The sequence below is a fragment of the Ambystoma mexicanum genome, chromosome 13, assembly GCF_040938575.1.
Source record: "Ambystoma mexicanum isolate Mex_15411 chromosome 13, UKY_AmexF1_1, whole genome shotgun sequence".
Classification (NCBI taxonomy): Eukaryota; Metazoa; Chordata; class Amphibia; order Caudata; family Ambystomatidae; genus Ambystoma; species Ambystoma mexicanum.
Window position 1 is genome coordinate 650,442,390 of NC_090938.1, and position 17,653 is coordinate 650,460,042.

The 17,653-nt window shown below is 47.6% G+C and overlaps 1 protein-coding gene across 4 annotated transcripts in view; it reads left to right on the forward strand.

Annotated features, from left to right (window-relative positions):
• The window catches only part of SKAP1 (src kinase associated phosphoprotein 1), a 2,196,308-nt gene that overhangs the window by 1,961,511 nt on the left and 217,144 nt on the right, over positions 1 to 17,653 (forward strand). The window lies entirely within an intron of this gene.

The following is a 17,653-nucleotide window of genomic DNA, read 5'->3' on the forward strand; positions in this document are numbered from 1 at the left end:
TTAAACGGAGGCACAGACAATTGAGGGTTTATAGTGTATATGCTATTTATTTACAGTTCAATTATCATTGTTCATCCCTTTGTCCTCGGGATCACTCCCCAGAGCGGCCCTTTTTGCTTTTGCAGCCTTCTCTTCAGTTTCTTCTCACTGCATCTCCAGGTATTCTTGGTCCATGGGGTGAGGCATTTTGTTGTTTGTCATGGTCAGGGCTAATACATTATGGGTATGTCAATGGTTCCCCCGGTTCTCACGTCATCTGCAGATGGAGCCAGAATACAAGGTCAGGCAGCATTTCTCTAGTCTCCCTTTACCCTTCACACACACATCACCCCATTCCCTCTCCCTATTTCTCTTCTTTCCCCTCTTTCTCTGGGTCCTGATTCCAATGCAATCTTCCAATGGCAACCTTCCCTATTATTTTGTTATGCCCTCCCACTCTTCTCTTCTGTCACTCTCCTATGGCTCTTGGTGGACGCTCTCCGGTGGGAGTTGGCAGCTTTGCCCACATCGCTGGGTCACCGAGAGGTAAGGTTCTTCTGCCAGTTTAGCAATGCTTTCCATGTTGTGGGGGGTCCTTTGGTGGCTCCCAGTGGCTGTGAGGATTACGTTCAAAACCCTCTGCATCGTCCACAAGGCCTTCTGGGCCCTGGGGCCTCAATACCTTCAACTCTCTCTTCATAAATATCTTCCTTCTTGAGCTCTTCGCTCATCCGCCTCCAACTCCCTCAGGGCCAGTCGCTTCTCCAAGCAACGAGCTGGTGGTAAATCTCTTTTTTCGGCTGGTGCCTCCCTCTGGAACAGCCTCCCTGCCTCCCTTAAACTTGAGGAGAACCATCTCTGGTTCCGGAAGCACCTCAAAACCTTTCTCTTTGCTTCTGCCTTTTCTCCTCCTCTCCTCTGCTGGCCTCCTGGCTGTAACCGGAACTGCACTAGCTACCTGGACACCCTCTGATCTCTGGCCCAGGACCCTCCGCCGCTAGCGTCACACACCTGCACTGCCCGCCTGGCAACTCCCGCACTTGGGACTGTTTCTGTATCCCTATGCTCCTCATCTTAGCCCCCTGTGAAGGCATTATGACGTAAGACACAGCCAACAGACTTCAAGTTCAAAATAAAATACTTTATTAAATCAAGTATCAGGATGGTAGAAGGCCTAACCTGCCCTATGCTAAGGTGGGCTTTTCCTACCTGAATGAAACTAAGGAACGTCTGAGTCAGAGTTCAACCTAAGTCTGTCTATGTCCAAAACCTACACTTGCCCTCATAACTAAAGCTAAACAATGTGTAGGGATGTCAATAATACAAGAAAGTGTTTAACACAAAGTTCTGAGCTTCTTCCAGCACTCTTTCAGCTCCCCTTCCCCAAGTATAAGAAAGTTCCACAAAAAAGTCTCAGGATTACCTTTCTCCAGTTCAAGGCAATACAGTTCCAAGCAATCCTCGGGGTTCCCTACCCCAAGTTCCAAGCAACAAAGTTCAAAAACCAAATGATCTTGAGGTTTTGTTTTCCAGACAACACGTGTGGTTTCTCAAGTCTCAGGGTTCCATCCCCCAAGACTTTATCTTCACCACTTATACTTGCTTCAGAGTTTCAAAAGGTTTCACACAACTCAGGGTCGACTTGACCCTCCCTCTGGTTTGCCCCACCAGTTCACTTACAGTTCTCTCATTGTATTTGGTTTTCAGCATTCAGGGCTCACTGACCTTGGGGCAGTTGACAGACCACACGTTCCACCCATCACAGGTCACGCAACCAGGATCACTGGACTCTTCAGCCCACACAGGGTCTTTGGCACTGGCTATGTACCAAATCACCTTCACTTAGTTCCTCTTTATCGGCTGTGAACTGAACATGGAGGAATGCAGGAAAAAAGGCCCAACGAAGGGGATGTCAGAATCGGAACGCTGCGATATAGAAGGAAGACAATGTGAGAGCCCACTCGGTGCAACCCACCAAGAGAGAGTGAAACAATGATGTCTGTGGCATCCTGGGTTCTACAACCATGTAGCTGACAACTGTGAGACCCCTGCAGGCGGGGTCACAGAAGACCCGACTGAAAGTGTCCCGGCCGTACCCGCTCCCATGCCTTCTACCTACCCAGGGAATACTTTTACCGACAAGCGGAACCATAAGACCCAGGATAACTGTGTCAGACACGCTCCCAGGCAACCGCCCGATAACTACCACGCAGTTCAGTTCCCAGTACAGCAGAAATACATAGCAGACAAACGCGAAGCAGAAAACCTTCCCCGGGTACTCAGCCATCCCTCACCTTCCTTATTGAGCAACAGCGGTCCAAGTACCTCGGCAGTGTCGGCTCGCTTGGAAGCCGGGATTCCCTGTAGTTTCCCGGCCCTGACGGCCGAGGCAATATGGCAACCTTTGATCAAAGAGAAAGGGGGCGGGGCTTATGGGGATATTTATAGAGAACCAGTACAAGACCTCACTGATTGGTCCACCCAACTCCAGCCCCTATATAAGGGTGAAACAATTGACAGACTGTGTGTATCTTTTCCAATCTCTTACAGGACATTGAGAGAGAGAGAGAGAGAGAGAGAGCTGCACCCGAAACACTCTGGGCATACGAGGACTAGCTGTCAATTTTTGAAGGCTCACCCTTACTACAGAAAGAAGAAGAAGAAATCTATCTTGGAACTCTGATATAGATTTATAATTTTTTTATTTATCCTGAATAAAGGCTCTTTTACGTTCCACACTCCTGGCTGCCTGTTTCCTCGGTCTTTGGCTTTATGTGCTGCTTTACACTCCTCTGGCTTCCCTTTGTCAGCCTCATGGCTCTGCCATAACGTGTCACACACCTCTTGCCAGTCTTTGTCCTTCCCACACTACATTCACTCATAACATTTCTCTTTGGGGGTATTTTGCCCCTAACCCACCTTTTTATGACGTTCTCTCACAGTTGCACCCTTTTCTGTCATTCTCTTTCACACCGGCGCTTGGTCGGTTCTCTGTTGTCTGCTTTGCCCATAGGGTTTTATTCCACTTAATATTCAATATGTTTTGTTTCAAGGTTTCACTCAATTCGTTGTTCAATATGTTCAGTATTTAATATGTACTCATGTTGCTTAATTTAAAGTTTCCATTCAGTTCAGTATTCAATATGCATTTACTTTGTTTAATTTGACAGACCGTAACTTAATTACGATCCGATAGGAGCGCCCCAGTGTTGGAGCATCCTCTCCGACACTCACCAGCTTCAGGTGTCTCCTCTCTGCAGTTCCTGCTGCTTCCTCTGCACTTCTGAAGCCGGGACATACACTACTACGAACACAGCTCGTCTGTCGGGTGTTTCCCTCTGCACGCTGCCAACCTGTATGCTGCTTCACGGACACAGGCAGAGTCCTTTCTTCTCCTGGTGTTCTCGCAGTTCCTACTGCTCGCTCAGTGTCACAGAGATTCCCAGACCTGCAGCAATGACACTGTCTGCTCCTTCTGGGTCCCGCAAGTCCTCTGGGATATATGCCGGCATCCTGGCTCCTTCTACAGTCCCACCATGGCTGCCTCCTTTTTTCAAAGGTCCCCGGCTGGTCTCTTCCCCACAGGCCTCCCTGCTGCTCTATTTGGTGTTCACTTACTCTCATTGTATACACCTGCAACCAATTAACAGGTTGCAGGTGTGCTCCCTCGATTGGGTCTGCCTGACTTTGATAAAGGAGACATGCCTGACTCTTATAACCCCCTGCAGGCATCTTCTTGGCCCCAGTACTAGAGTGGTGAAATGGTATAGTGTGCACTACTCTTAGTTGCCTCTTCCTCATCCCAGTACTGCCAAGTGTAACATGGGGAAATGAGGGGATCAGCTTTACAGTAACCCAAAAAAGGTCGGTAGAGGGTTAGGTTGGTCCGCAACAGGATAAGGTGGATACCATGTCTCACCTGTATGTACCCCACTCACAAAGGCCCCTCCACCCAGGTGATCCTCCCTCGCTTCTTCACCCCCAGGGTCGGGATCAAAGAGCTATGACCTTTCCCTGGCCACCTGAGCAGAGGATCCAAGAGGAGTAGGAGTGAGAATACCCTTGGGTTTCTCACACCTCCCACTACTCACATTCGTGAATTGAGTCTCATGAAGAGGTCATGCACGTATGGCTCTTGGAGGGTGGTTTTTCATGTCCTCACCCCCAAATTCCTTCTCTCTCGCTGTGGTTCCCAGGGTATAGGGAGGTTTGGTTGAAGCAAAATCCATCAAATGTTTTGGCTGAATTTCGAAACAAATATATGTGGTGGAGGGTAAGGATAATAATGAAGGTGGGGGGGATAAGAGGGGACTGCCGAGGTATCCCCACATATATTTGCGGCCAAATTGCTTAAAAGAATTTGATAAAAATAAGGATTTGGATTCAACCAAATCTCCTTGATGAAATCACATAGAAGCGTTCCCAGTAGTCCCCTTTTTATACACAGACGATGCTTGGCTGTGTCACATCTGACCGCTGGCTCGGCAGGCCCACAGTATATCCCTGGCGCTTGCAGGAGGCACCTAAAGATGCTACTGACAATTCTGGCCTCCACACTTTAAGGGTTGCCCGAGCACATCGTGGGGCCATCCCGCAATCATGCTTGCATTAGTTTTAGTACTGTCTTCACTGGAGAATGAAAATGCTTGTTAGCACGAGATGTCTTATATTTCCCACCTTTCTGTATCATCATTCCATACTGGCCCACTGCCTACCATTACATACGTGCCTCTACATATACGATAATTTTGCATCTCTTTCCTTTTTCTGCCCTCTCTTCCCCCTCCCAACCCCCTTTGCTCTTGTCCTTTCTGCTTTAAAACGGTCTGGTTACCCTTGGCGGGGGCACAATGTGCCAATCTCTCAGACAAGGAACTGGTGCCATAAGGCCACTAGGGTGGCGATTAGCGCAGTATAAAAGCCTAGCACCATAACATTACATAACACGTAGACTATCCGGTATGCAAGCCCCCTTTTTGTGCCTGTGTTACCCCTTTGCCTATATTTCCAGGGCCAACTCCCCAGACAACATTTCCTCTTTGGCCGGCCAGGACTCTGTGTCCTTTGCTTTTGTGATTCGGAGTGATGTTTAAACGAGTATGGGTTTTCTGCCTTACACACACTAATTCAGTTAAAATGTTTTGGAATTTTGATAGCTTTATATATGTTTCTATTTACAGTACCTACTTCCTTTGACAAAGTTAGCTGCCTTGCCCTGTCACAAGAACTGGAGAGGACTTGCCAGAATACCAGGGTCTTGTTGCCAGAGACATGAATGACCTGGAGGCAGTACATTGTAGGAGCCGCGGAGTCCGGCTCCAGATCACTGTACTCTTCCTATCCTGATGACCTGGTTTGGAAGAGGACATATTTTGGCCCGGCTCATGATGAAGTTGGAGCAAGGGGGGGTCCCAATGCAACAAGAGCGACCATTGAAGTTTGCCACCAAAGCAGCTTCATGGCAGAGCCAGGCGGTCCAAGACATGGGAGGCCTTTGGCAAGCCTTCCAGTTTGTTAGTGGGTGCCACTGCAGAGGAGATTTCCCCAGGATCGGGCACAGGGGTGAGAGATGAAGCGCAGCCCACTAAAGCGGTTTGTGTCCCTGTGCCTCAGCAGGGACTCTTACATGGAAAGGAGACCAGCAAACTGGGAGTAGAGAAGGAGCATCCGAGTAGCACCAAGCATCATCATGCACACTCACCCTTTGCTGCAGAGAAGTGAGGACATGCAAGGCAGCACAGCGGCTGAACCCCGGAGCGTCACTCAAGAACTGCAACCTGCCCGAACAGAAGCGTGAAGAAAAAGCAGGACCTCTGTCCAAAACCAATATGGCCACTGAGTCCCCACCTTGCACAGCTGATGCAAATGAAACTCCTGCAAACTGCAGCCTATCTGGAGGCGCCAGGGATTGTGAACCAGAGCAAAGCCAAACCAAGGCTTTGGTAGGTCTGGGCATGAGGGGGGAGGCATATATAATGGTGGGACATAATAAGGAACACACAGTAGTCAGCCGAAAGCGAGGAAGCAGCCAGCACAATTAACCGCAGCAGACTCAAGGAAATCTGGGAAACATGAGAGCCATGAGAACTGGCCAAGCGGAAGGGCTTGTGCGTACTACAGGATAAGAGGGGCCTGGAGAAGCTGGGAGAGCTGATCAAGTTGTTAACCTCAAACCTGCTAAGGCACCTTAGGGGCTTTAAAGCCTGACCTTCCTAAAGGAGACCTGGGAGAATCGTGGACAGAGACCGGACTCCTACATCCCTGGTTCCCTGCTTGAATCTTTGGGTATAGAGTGGAGTGCCCATGGGGGCAGCCACCCACTGTTATTATGGTATTTATTGAGCGCGGACCTAGCTTCGAGAAGCAACAGAGCGCTTTACAGAGGTATACAACAATACTGGTGCATAACAGAGCGCCTTTCAGAGCAAACAGAACAGATATACAGCGGGGGGCGGGATACATAGGGGCACAGAGGAGGGGGAACAACTGTACGAAGTAGTGGGGAGGAGAAGGGCGGACAGCGTCTAGCAAGTCAGGATGCACAGGGACGACGTGATTGCCATGAGAGGGGGGGGATCACAGTTTGCCTTTTTATTCCTTGAATGACCCTTAAGGCACCAAACCATTAAGTAGCTCCTCCCAAATGTTTCCTGCTTTTTTCCGAGCTTGCCCAATGAAGATTTTGAAAGCAATACTGAGATGGTTTTCTGTCGTGATGCTGCTGGGCCCGAGGATCCCCGGACCTACCCTGCCATGCCCAGCCATTTGGCAGAGACTTGTCACGCTGTATTTGTATTTGTATTTATTTTGTATTTATTTTATTTGTATAGCGCAGACCAGGCCCGGAGGCTACCGGGCGCATTTCTTAAGGCAATGGTTACATAAATTGCATACAGTGATAATATATCAAACAATAAATATGGCATAGAAATAGACATAGGTAGGTAGTACAGCGATACATGGTTTGTCAAGTAGTACATCCCTACATAGGTTATTGCAACACGTTTTCAGAATGTAGCTTAGGCATTGGAAGAGGCGAGCCAACATTTGGCTCTATGTTTGAAAAGGTTGAGGGAGGGGAGGTTTCTGATAGTCAAGGGGACAGCATTCCACAGTTTGGCTGCCAGGACTGGGAAGCTAGAACCACCAGCTGTTTGGAGCTTGTATCTAGGTATCAGTAGGCTCTGGTTGAGGGTAGATCTAAGTGAGCGAACTGGAGTGTACAACGTGAATCGTGAGGCAAGATAAGTGGGGGCCAGGTTGTTCATGCATTTGTAGGTAAGGGCAAGTGATTTTAGTGAGATCCTTTGGGTGACTGACAACCAATGAAGGTTCTTCCTGGTATCCGAAATGTGTGCGGATCTGGGGATATTGAGGGCTGCCCTGATGGCGTTATTTTGTATGATTTGGAGCTTGTCTAGGTTACCCCGATTAGTGGCCTGGTACAATGCATTGCAATAGTCAAGTTTGGACATGACCAGGGTCCTAGCAAGGGTAGTACAGTTGTGCGAGGAGAGGAAAGGGCGACATGCTGTGATCAGCTTGCAGGTATAGGCAGCGGCGGCCGCAACTGCATTAGTTTGTCTGTGAAGGGAGAGGGTGGAGTCGAGGTAAATTCCAAGCGTTTTTGTGTCTTTGGAGACTTTTATTATATTTCCATCGATGTTAAAGGAGCTGAACATAGGGTTTAGCTTGTTTAGTCTTTGCTGAGTACCTAGGATGAGGAGCTCTGTCTTGTTGTCATTGAGACAGAGCTCATGTTGGGCCATCCATGTTTGAATGACATGGTAAACGTTGTTCAAGGCTTTTGAGTCTAATGTGTAATCACCCGTGATGGGGATGAGTATTTGGGTGTCATCCGCATAATTTGTGTAGGTGACACCCAGATAGTCGAGCACATCAAATAAGGGTTTAGTAAATACATTGTAAAGGGTCGGGGATACACACGATCCTTGGGGGACTCCGCAAGGGACTGGTGCAGGGTCAGCCGCGGAGGTGGGCGAAAATACCCTCATCTGTCTGTTATCCAGGAAGGATTGAATACAGTTTGTGGCCATGTCGGAGAAGTGAGCTGTAGTTTTCAGGTGGTGACAGAGGATTTGGTGATTAACCAGATCAAAGGCAGCAGATAAGTCTAATAGTAGTAACAGGGCTAGTTTACCTTTGTCTTTGAGATCCTCAATTTGGGTCTTGAGATCGAGGAGGGCTGTCTCCGTACCGTGCTTCGGTCTGAAGCCGGATTGTCTCGTGCCTAGTAGTTTGTTTGATTCCAGATAGTTCTGTATCTGAAGATAGGCTGCTCTATCTAAGATCTTTAGCAGAAATGGGACAGTTGTGATAGGCCTATAATTGGTTGGAACCTCGGGGTCTAAGGTGGGTTTTTTTTAGGAGAGGGATAACCCAAGCATCCTTTAGGTTATTGGGGACCACTCCCGATTGAAAGGAGGCGTTGATGAAAGAGGTGATAAAAGGAGCGAGGTTGTGAGCCGACTCCTTAATGATCGGGGCTGGGCAGGTGTCCCCTTGGCAGTTTGAGGGTTTTAAGTTGCAGATGATTTTTTCAACCTCCAGAACGGTGAGTGGTGTAAAGCTGAACGGCACCGGGGAGTCAGGGGTTGTTATTTTAGGTGGCCTGGTATTGCTAAATGTAGGGGTGTGGAGGGTATTTTGTTTGGCGTTGATTTTGGATTGCAAGGTGAATATTTTGTTGAGAAGGGCATTTTGTATATTGTTGCACCAGGTGCTGTCCTTGGTGCACGTGTCCGGGGGCAGGTGAGGGAGATTCTAGCTCTTTGAGGATTTTGAATAATTCTCTAGTGTTCGATTCTGCCTGGGATATTCGTGAGTTGTATGTCTCCTTTTTGGCTTGTAATATGGCCTCCTTGTAGTTAAGAGAGGTGATTAGAAGGGAGGCTTTATTGGCAGCATTGGGGTGGCTTTTCCAAAGGGCTTCAGCCTTGCGCTTTTCTTTGCGCAGCGCGTTGAGCTGCGGGGTGAACCAGGTGTTCAGGAGGGACTGTTGTTTGGCTTTACGGATTTTTAGTGGAGCTAGGCTCTCAATGGCATTGGTCATTAGGCTGTTATAAGTGTCTACTAGGACAGAGGGGTCCTTGTCCTTCTGCTGTGCAGCAAGAGTGTTCAAGCAAGGGAGGATAAGAGGAAGCAGTTTCTCCCTGGTGATATCTTTTTTATTTCTGGTAGGTATAGCGGGGGCTATGGTAGGTATGGGCTGGGGGTTGGTGGCTGGCAGGAGGAAGGTAATAACATGATGGTCAGACCAGACGCATGTATCATTAGAAGTGACATTGGTGTTACAGTTAAGGTCGGCTAGCCAGTCGAGCGTACTTCCTTTGATGTGTGTAGGATCACAAATACGCTGCTGGAAACCTAGGTTGGAGAGGGTGGTGTCTACTTCAGTGGCCATGTGGTCCTTGGGATCTGAGAGACCTAGGTTGAGGTCTCCTAGTAGCAGTATCTGAGAGTTGGGGTTGGTGTTAGTCGACAAGGTGGATGCAACATCATCTGTGAATGAACCCAATGGGCCTGGAGGTCTGTATATAAGATGGAGTGTAGCTGTATTGGTAGGAGAGAGCGATAGTTTCACTGAGAGAGATTCTGCAGAACTAAGTTGTATGTGGGGAGCAGCTCTCATAACGATTTTGTTGCTATGAATAAAAGCGACTCCTCCTCCTTTCAACAAGTTGGAATGGCGGTCCTTTCTGATAATGGTATAACCCTTGGGTAGGGATAGAGCGAGGAGTGGGCCAGAGGCGTCATGTAACCAGGTTTCGGTAATAGCTAGGAAGTCAAGGTTCTGGACCGTGATGAGGTCAGCGATGTCAAGGGCATGCGCCGTGAGGGATCTAGCATTGATAAGGGCTCCCTTGAGTGCTGCGATGGGTAAGGTGGATGGTGGAGGACTAGGCGTTGTGGTAGAGTTGGGCAGTGGAAGGCCAGAGCGATTGCGCAAAATACAAGGTGGTCTGGGCAGTCTAGTTCTAAGTCTGCTATTCCTTTGTTGTAAAGTACATGGGATGTTTGGAGTGGGTTTGGTAGCAAAGTGCTTGAGCCAGAGGGCTGGGTCATTGAGGTAAGGGTTCGATAGGGGCTCGGGATGGTAGAGCATGGTTGATGGGCGAATAAGTAAGGCCTTAGTGTTACTTGCACGGTAGCTGGCAGCAGTGCAGGCTGATAGTCCTAGGAAGACTATGAATATAAGGTCAATGCTGGCACACAGGTTCTTAGCTGCATGTCGCAGCTTGTATTTCTCAGGGGACTGAGGATATAATTATATGGGTTCAGGACAAAGGGTATAAAGGAGTAGAGGTGGCGCGGCTAGGCAGCCAGCAACAAAGTAACTCAGGTCAATAGGCACAGTACAGGGACATCTAGATTCAAAATGGCACAATTAGGCAGCTAACAGCAGTGCAAATCAGGTCAGTAGGCATAGTACAGGGACATCTAGATTCAAAATGGCACAATTAGGCAGCTAACAGCAGTGCAAATCAGGTCAGTAGGCACAGTATAAAGGCATCTAGATACAAAATGGCATTGGACAGGCATTACAGGATATACTTGTAAATAAGGGGGATGTAAAGAAAGGTCTAAAGGAGAGGGGCAAGTAAGGGATGCACTGCGTTCAGCCGTAGGTCTGGAATATGCCCCGTACCCCTTTAAAAGAATCCAAGCCTGTGCAACACATTTCCCACAAACACACCAGTGGTACAACTATTCCGAAAAGTTGTCCCAACACCTTCCTCAGGATAAACGGAGGACACAGTCAACGACAAGTTCAAACTGCAGAGTATTACAGACAAAACCAACAGGGATCAGCACAGGAACAGTAAATATCCCAGCACATCTCGCTCTTCCATGACTTGCAGGCTGGTTTTCTACCCTAATTACGTCAGAGTGACATCACAACCTGGGCCCTTCTCCAGAAAACCTATCGGACCACTGAATTGGGTACTGAGTAATATACCTCCTATACCTATACATGTTATTCTACTGGCCCTCGCATGTCCGGTAGTTGGCCTGGTCCATCCCCAAGTCACCATCTATTCCAATGTTGCAGTGTGGTGCACTTAACATTGGTTATGGCCCATTACTACCCATCCCTAGGATGCTGAACTCTGATTGGCTAGAGCTGACGACCCCAGGCCTGGGATCTGCAAAGGTTCTCAGCTCTCGGTGTACCTCTTCATGGTAATAAGAATAACTATGTGTCTGCATTGCAACTTGTGTGCCCCACCTTAGTCTATGAGAGTGCACTTTTGCTCAATGCAACACTTGTCTCACATTGTAACATATTTGTCTGGTAGCCTGAGACCGGCTCCCTATCCCTGCGCTAGTCTCTGTCCATTGTCTGCTTTGGACGGGTCACGTGTTCAAATTATGAAGAATTATTCGTATTTACTGTAGCTGATGCCTTTGTCATCTAGGGAGTGGAATGTCATCCGTATATTGTGGCCTTGGCAGCGGGTACTACTGCGGCCTACTGTACTTTTCCTAAACCATTATAATGCGGTTTCTACTGTGTTCATGCTATACTAAATAGGTTAGTCACACTTGGTTCTGTCATGTCACATAGGTGCTCCTGCAGTTCCATACGGTTATTTGCATATAAGCATCTGCAAGCTGTGCTCCGGATCTCTTGCATCTTGTGGTTTCTGCGTTGCTGTATTTAGCTAATGGCAAAATGTTAAAAGCAATAACAGTATGTATATGTATCTGTCCTCTAACTATAGAACTGTGCGCTCGTGTTCTTCATGTATTCAAGTGCGTGTTTATGTCCCGATGTGTGGATGGCATGTATGCTTCATGTCTAACGCTGCTATGTCGTGGTGTCTCTAACAACCTCAGCAACATGGCTTTGTGGTGCTTTAATCGAGACTGTCGATAGAGGTGTCTTTGGTTGTGGCCTGGGGAACTTCAGGCACTCTGGGGTAGACTCGTACCGCACCCTGTCTCTAGGGCTGATTAAGGGTGTATAGTTGGCTGAGGTGGTATCTCTCGACATACTTGTCAATCATTGGACCACTGGGAATCGGTCCCAAATAGAATGTGTGATTGCAGTGTTTTCTGGCTGCCTCCCGTGCCATGAATTTCATGGGAAGAGTAGGGGGTAGTAGTATTCCCCATTTCTCATCATGAGTATAACCATTGTGTAGAATTTAGCTGCGCTTTGAATTCCCCCCTTCTAAATTCAGCTGCATCTAAGAAACCAGCCAGGACACAAAGGTACGTATCACACTCAGTGCTTATGGAACATAGCCAAAGGCACGTCCACCCACCCGCACACATATGCTATCATGCATACTCAAGACACATCGAACAACACACCTGCCATAAGAATACAGCTATCGCCCACAACAAACATTCGGTGTATATGTACACATAATGAGCCTCCTCCTCTCACATACTCTCCAGACTACCTCACAGCACCCATCCACATGCCATCTTGACATGGGTATCTAGCTGGGACTTGCCCACCCGTACCTACCTTCGTACTTTCTAAAATGCACACACGCATTCTAAACTCCTCTGACGAATTTCCCATACATGTGGGTGTTCCCCCAACAGATCTTTGAGGCCATACCAGTGGGAAAAGGCACTATACAAATGACAATTACATTACATTATCCAAGCAAGTTAATAAATTATAACGCTTTTCACCGGGACCAGAAAGCGTGAGCTAAACCTACATGTCGTCCACGTATGAATGGTAATGAAGCACATGTAAATCAGAACGGGACATTGAAGGCTGAATATAATATGAAAAAGAAGGGGCGAGAGAGGAGAGCTTTGTGGGACTCACAATCAGTACCAAAACATTTGGTAAAAGAGGGGACCAATTTGACAGCTTGTGATCTTCTCGAAAGAAAGGACAAAGTCAATCAAGGGTTGAGATAGGGACACCATCTAGGTTTTAAAGGTGGTTTAGGTCAATCTATTGATCAATAGTATGAAATGCAGAAATCACTGACATAGAAAAGGGCCTCTGCAGAGGGAGCCCTGCTTGCAGCATTCACCAAGTGGGGTTCTGTGATGGCGAGTGGCTTTGATCAAAGCTCAAACTAACGCCCAAAGCAGGGAGTCTGAGCCACAAACAGAAGAGATGTCGCAAATAATCACTGCTTGTCCAATCTGAACTCAAGATTGATTAAAAACGGGGCGCTGTTGCGCACAACAAGGATGGGTGCCTAATAAAGGAGCTCTGCAGCCCAGCATTGGTATGTGCCTAAAATCCTTGCCTTAAGGGTGCGACACATATAGCATACAGACTATCCAGACTACAGAACACCTATGCTGCTGATCCATCCAAGTCCGATCATTATTAACCACACAGAGCGCTCTCTAGATCCCTGCGACCCTGAAGGCGCGTGGACGCGACTGTGCCGGCTTGGACTCCCTGACTTCCTCGGCAGCGTGCCTCTGTCAGAGCTGGCGTACGGTACATAACAGCTGCCTTGAAGTCCCTAGCCACTGCGCTACTACCGAGGAGGACACCGGCACCAGGGATGCGATCCCACCCAGCCCTCTGCCGAGGAACTGCCCAGGTTAGTTCAGCCGCATCCCCGGCCCGAACACTTCACCCCTGTGCCGGGCTGCGCTGTTGCCACGGCCGATCCCGGGGGCAGTGCTGCCCGATAATGCTGGATCAGGAATGTCCTGCAGCGGATGGGCACACGGCCGGCCTCACCATCATCACGGGCTGTGGGCCACGCAGTGCCATCTACACCCACCCTACCTGCAGTGCTTATAATAGACAAGGCAAAGTCTGGCAACTGCGAGGAGCAGCAACACATCCTGGCCACCAGCCCCGATCCCCATTTTGTGTGGACCCCTGGATCTCTGCTACTTGAAGGGTGCATTGTTACAGCTGGAACGGACCATGCACCCTCCATCCCCTCTCTATGCAGCACATGCCTGCTCACGCAACCCCTTCAGGGAAAGGATACTGGATTCCCTTGCCATATAACTGACTCCGGCTGCTCTGACTTGCTGTAGAACTGCAAGCCGCTGCTCTGATCTGACCTGATGGGCTGAGGGCTCCACAAGCTGTAAGGAGCATGAGCAGTCTGCTTCTTCGTTGAGTGTGCTGTGCTGCACTACCCACCCCCATTAACTACTCAGTGCTACAGTAAATTAAAGAGAGATGACAGAATACACCCTTCCGCTGCTACAACCCTGCTGAAGTGCAATAGTCCTTCTTACTAGCTCTAGCACCTCCCTCCTTGAAGACTCTGCAAGACTTCTTGGCTGTCCCTTGTACCTACAGCTTAGACTGCCCTGACACCTCAGCGGCTAACCCTGGCAACTGTGCTGCACACCTGCAATTAGTAACACCCCAGCAAGGCTTGCTGACATCAGACTGGCATCCCTGTCATTGCTGCATAGCCCACTTCCCCCACCTATTGCCACACCACATTTCCCCAGTTGTGTTGCAGAGTAACAATGACTAAAGGAGCTGGGAAAAAGCAGAGCTCGATAAATACGTTTGCCAAAGCCACACCCAAGGCAGTGGATGGCACGGATGGTGGCGAAGGCGTGGTTGGTTGGGTGTCTGAGCTAGGCAAACCTAGTTAACTCCACCGTATGACGGAGTACATGCAAGAGGAATTTACTGCCATACACACTAAGTTAGACAACATAAGTGGCAAAATTAGCTGAATAAAATCCTGGATGTAAAAATCTGATGCCCACATCACAGAAGTGGAGACGAAAATGGGTACAACCGAAGATGAGGTTGTGGCCCTTAGAGCAGTTGTCACCTCGCTCTCGAAACAAGTGCTAACCATCAACAAAAAGAGTGAGTATCTTGTATCCTGATCATGACGCAACAACCTGCAACTAATAGGTCTGCCAGAGGGAAACATTACAAGATCAATGGAGGAATGTGTGGAACGCACCGTTCTCTCCTTACTGGATGCCCAAAAATTATCACCACAATTTGCACTCAAACGTGCCCATAGCGCGCTCGCTCCAAAGCCTGGTGCTCCCCCTATCCCGTTAATAACCTGAGTATTTAACTATCGAGACAGAGACACGCTGCTGAGAGCAGCAAGAGCCATGGGCGAGCTACTATTGGACTCCAACAAAATCCACTTATTTCCCGATTTCTTGATCACTGTGCAGCAAGAACCCAAAACCTTTGTCTACGAAGAAGGTGGCTCTGTGACCATAATGTAAAATATGCCTTGCTATACCCGGCCAAACTGAGAATTGAACACAGTAAATAGGTGTACTACTTCACTATACCCGAGGAGGCTATGAAGTTCTCAGATTACCACTTCCCTGGGTGAACCCAGACAACACATGCTTCGGATTCTCAGAAGCCCTTGTCGGCCGTTCCCTAATGGGACCCTGACAGTGGGCGACATGCCCCACATGCTCACACTGCATTTCTCCTGATGTGACCGTTGCTCATTTTCAACTTAGATTTTGTATACTTGGGAAATATGCGTCCGTAACCTGTTTACAAAAATGCAAAAGCTAGGCTGTGTTGATGCGGGGCCATAGTCGGCAGACAACCCCCCATGCAAAGTTGCAAATGTTTATGGGTTATTGGGAAAGGGATGATCATTCCTCTGATGGGGAAAGTGGTGGGGGTTGGGGTGGTGGGCATATGAGACGGTTATACAATAAATGTTTGACATGTGTGTGTTGATAAGATACAGCGCTATATAGTTATGGCTCCATTGTACTGTCCAAAGCTTGCTTCCTTAAGGCTCATGACCCATTTTATGTTTTCGCCTGATAGGAGTTGAACCATTACAATTCATGAGCTGGATTGTGCGAGTACTAGGCAATCTGACAAAAATGCGGTGCCTCTACCTACACGTGGAGCGACACAGGGTGCGCATCCTGTTCCTACAAGAAACAAATGCATTGGCTATAGGCTGTGAGACATTTGCTAGGAGCTAGGGTACACAACTGAACATGAGACTTCCAGCCCTTCAGGATGAGTAGCAATACCCATGAGACGGATGGGGATGCATATTTTAATCAAACATCAATAACTCAGATGACACAAATAGCTTGGCAAAACGTTTGTCTGTTTTAATGTAAGTAAGTAAAACAGGGAGCACAACGAACATCAGCAATCGCTCGATACTCAACTCGTTTAAAATCGCTCGATACTCAACTCGTTTAAGAAAAAACAATATTTTTATAGACCAAATGTGTCACTACTGACATGTAGACCTGCGTCATTACCAACGTCATCCTACGTGGCAAACTTGTTAAACCAACGGGAAACGGGATTGGCTCCAAGTGAACTGCTAAGCATAGGTGTAATATCTGTATAGAGTAACAGAGAGAAATAATTGGATAGTCAACAACAGGTGGGACAACTAAGCCCTCTCATCAAAATGGCCACTATGACCGTCACTAAAGGTACGACATCCCATTGGCTGCACAAACTATAAGTCCCCAACTACGTGGTCCTCTACAATCGGTTGGCTTCCAACCCCGTCAATAACTTTCCACCTACGTGAGCAGCATGCAGACTGAACAACCAGGTGCGGGTGAGCTGTCTTGCTACCCGCTTCCCACCAATTAAAAGAACATTTCCTTCATCACCTCAATGTTTCAGTGGCAATTAGTGTTTGAAGTTGGCTGTGAGTCTGTACTGTTCTCTTGGATTTTTTTAAGGAGTATGGGTACTGTCTGGCTTCCGTGCATAGGTGTGATCTCCTCATATGTCCTACTTTCTTCCATCACATGACTGGACACCATGAATTGAGCCTTTTCTTGTATTTTATTGTATTCCCCAATAGTCTTGACGTCTGTTGTTTTCACTTGACCTTCTTGAACAAGAGCTTCTGTTCTTTCACGTTAACTGTATCTAATGTCAGACAATTTTAGTTCTGATAAGACCTTGGCTCATCCAACTCCTTAGCTGAGATATATCCTGTTTAATTCAGTTGATTTTGTAACTGCAACACTGAATTTGAGGCCTCCCTCGTTTGTTCAAGACTGCTATATACGTAGTGGAACCTTCATTCTTTATTTAATCCATATGTATCTATGAGATATATATGTATATGTTGGCTCTTGCCACTATCTATTCACTATAAGCATTTGGCTAGCTTTATGATTGCTTTGCTGCTTGTGTTTCATGCGTCTGTACACGTTTAAGCTAACCCAGTATCTTCATCATGCTTATGGCATCAATCTCTTTATCTTGATCTCAAAATGTCACTTATCCTTAGTACTTCTTCATTCTTCATAAATTGTCTGCCTCTCAGGTCTGATTATCTTCTATAAATGGAATCGATTCAGTTTTGCATGATGTCACCATTCATCCTGGTCATTCAATTTCTTTATTTCATCAGGTATCTCATTCAAATGGCCATCATATTGTCCTGGATGTAGATATGGTTTCCTTAATGGATACTTCACTTCCCATATTCTTCCCATATTCTGTTAGGTATAGGTATTCTTATGGGTACTGCACAGAGTCGTTGCTCTTCGTCTTGCCTTCTGATTGGTGTAGTATATGTCACATACTTTGGTTCATACTTCTCAGGTAATGTAGGCGGGGTAGGTGGAGTAGGGGTACTTGGCTCCTCCTCTACACAATGATATTTCACCACATACTCGACTCAATGTAGCGGGGGGTCATGACCCTTATTCATATGTCCACTAGGATGCTATGTGTTCTTGCGGG